Here is a 3,421-nt window from a genome sequence, read left to right as displayed (position 1 = left end):
CTGCTCACCTCCAGCTGTGTGGCCCAGTTCCTAAGAGGCCACAGACAGGTACCAGTTCGTGGCTGGGGGTGTGGGGACCACTGCCCTAAGAGATTGAGTAGAATGCGATATGCGCAATCTTTCAGTCTCGCCATTTTCCTGTCCAAGAAACCTCTTCTCAAAATTTCAGTATGTGATAAACTTTCACAGCCTCATTCATATTTCCCAGATGACATGTTTATGGGATCCATGCACACCAGATTTTTCAGTAATTTATATGTTTATATTACAAAGATTATGTTCCTTATCTTTAAGACCTACCAATTTTGGGATACAATATTGACGCAATTACTTTTTATGACAAACGGTATTAAATATATATATTGATTGTAAAACATCCTGTTTTTAAAAATATTGTTAAAAAAACAAATTTACAATTAAGAAAATTCAAGTATTTATTCATATATATTTCTAAATTTCTTTGTGCAATTTATATCAGGAAATATGATTCATTAAATGTATAATTAAATATATTTTTTTGTAACTATCAATGGCTTTCATATATGATATATAGCATACAGAAATTTATAAATCAGAAAAAAATTTTGGTCAGGCTACAGGTGGTAATTAATTAGGAAATTATAGGTTTAATGAAAAACACTGTAACTCACTCAAAAAACTTAGGTGGTCCTGGTTCATACTGTCCAGGTATATAAATTTGAGCAAGTCAGGTAAGTTCTGTAAACTCAGTATTCTCACCTGGAAAATGGGATAACAATGCCTACCTTATCCGCTTCTTATAGAGTTTTGAGGATCAGATACAATAGAGAATGCTTTTAAACCTCCTCTTGATGGTAAGACACTAGTGGTGTTATTTCCCATAATCATTTTACTGGGAAAGCAGGTGCTGGAGCTAGACTGCCTGGACTCAAATTATGGCCCCACTGCTTATAAGTTATGTATCCTTGGAAAGTTACTTCTCTACTCCTCAGTGCATCATCTGTAGAACAGGGATAATAAACCTACCTACCTCAAAGGGCAGTAGGGTAGCATGCTTAGTACACAGTAAACATTTAGTACAGTTTGAACAACGTAATCACACACACACACAATCCCTACTGCAATAGCCAAGGGATGACTTTTTAACTATGTGGTTCTCAAAGAGAAATAGTAGAGGGTTTTCATCATCATTAGTATTTATTGGACGCCAGAGAGGAACAAGGTCCCAGCCTAGATGCCTGACAGTACTGGATTCCACTGCTCTCCTTATAGGTACTATAGAGGAAATAGATGGGATGTCAGAGCAACCTAAAGCATTCAAGAAGCAACTAATCTTTTCTTGTTTTTTATCTTGAAAACTTTTCCCCTCCCAATCTTTTAAATCTAGCTTTAAGCAGAGCAACAGAATAAGTACAGTTAAAATGATGCCAGAGAGATGGTAACAAGACAGGGTTGGAATGAAGGAAATAGGTAGGACAAGGAAAGGCATTTGATAGCCGCCTCCTCTATTTCCCAAGCCTGAGCAGCCCTCACGTCTTTCCTGCAGGAGAGCAACAGCTTCCTAAACTGGAAGTCTTCCTGCTTCTGCTCTAGCCCCTTCATTCTATACACAGCAGCAAGGTTGGATTTTTAAAAACAACTCTTATTTTTCCTGCCCCAAACCCTATGATTCTGCACTTTACACAGCAAACACCTTATGTACTTCCCTTGCCTTCTCCTAATGCTCCTGGCATGCATGCCTTGAAAGGAGCTGTTTCCACTATGTAGAAAGCCATATCCTCTTCATCGCATAGGGCCCCTCTTCTTGTCATTCAGATCTCAGTTATCATCTATCTCAAGAGGCCCTCTGCCTCATTTGCTCAGTTCTTCATCCCAAAGGATTTATTCGATATGGCTTATTGAGCCTCTATCACTAGAGAACGTGAGCACCAGGAAGGCATCGTCCTTGTCTGTCCTGCCCCGGTTAGCCCCAACACTTAAAACAGTACCTGGCACAAAACAGATGATTGGTAAATGTTAGTTCAATGGTGATTAAGATTATCCCAGTATATTTCCCCTTTTCCTTAAACATATAGTGATTCCCCACCTGGTTTGATACTGCATGGTGACTTTAAGCTTGAAAGTAGAAAGGGAGCCAGATGTGGATTCTTGTACTTGTGGAAACTTAGGTGTTTTGGCTTTTCTAAACTTCAGCTCTCCCTAAAAAAGCAGAAATAATACCTGCCCTACTTACCTCGTGGGCTGTGAGGGTTAGATAATAAATGTGAAAGCTCTTATGACCTGCAAAACACTGTACTAGACAAGAATGGAACTGCTCTCATTCCAAAGATGATGAAAAGGAAGCCCAGAAAAATTAAGTGATAGCAGCAAGTGACCAGGATTTGCCTACCACACCAAAAGCACAAATACAATGTAATTTTAAGCAAAATACCAATACATTTTTAAGTGAGGAAATAGATGTTAAGTAACATCTAAAAATCATTAGAAATATTTTCTTCATGGATTTTTTTTCCTTATTTAGGTTTTCCTCCAATTCTAACATTGCCTGGCCTTGAGGATTTTAAATGAGCTCAGAGCAGCCTTGTCTGTTTTTCAGTTCTTCCCTACAGTCTATACCACATGACTACCTTCTATTTTTTACCTGGATAGAATTTTCTGAAACTCTGTTCGAATAATCAATTCCAATAAAAATTATTTTAAGTTTCAATGATGACCACAAAGTGTTTTAGTATGTAATGGAAATGCGTTGACCTTTGAGGTATTTGGGCTTCTCACAGACAGCACAATGGCTCCAGCACCCTATGCTCTGGAGTTAAGTGCCCTAGGTTGGAATTCCAACTCTCACTAACAGTAATTCTGATCAATCACTCAACTAACTCGAAGCTCAGTTACCTCACTTGAAATATGAGGCTAACAGAAATCTATGTCACAAGGTCGTTGGGAAAATTCAATTAAAATTGTCTCTGTGCAACACTTTACACATAGTAAATGTTCAATAATAACTATCGTGGGTTTTGCCTCATCTTCTGAGACACTTAGATCAATATAATGTTGAGCGTTTTCTCAGATACATTCTATATTTATAATTTAGAAGCTTAAAACTTCTGACTTATTAGAAGAGTGAAAAACAGTCTAACTGGTTTTTACTGCATGATGTTAATTTGTATTTAAAAGTTCTGAAGTACACTGCCCTGTGTATGTGAAAAATCAGTTTAACCATAAAATCTGAATTGTATAAAGCTAAAAATCTGAACATAGGACTACCCCAACCTACCACTCATTTAACTTTCCATTATATTCCATTTGAGTCAAAATAATTTTGATTTCAAAATAGCATTTTTATTATATAAAAATGTAAAAATCCAGCAAAACCAGAAATACCAAATATATTTTCCTGGGCTTTCACATTTGTTGATTTTTATTCGCAATCTCTTTTTCAACG

Source organism: Pteropus medius, unplaced genomic scaffold, assembly GCF_902729225.1.
Source record: "Pteropus medius unplaced genomic scaffold, Ma_sr-lr_union100, whole genome shotgun sequence".
In the NCBI taxonomy this organism is placed as follows: domain Eukaryota; kingdom Metazoa; phylum Chordata; class Mammalia; order Chiroptera; family Pteropodidae; genus Pteropus; species Pteropus medius.
Note: the sequence above shows the minus strand (reverse complement) of the source record.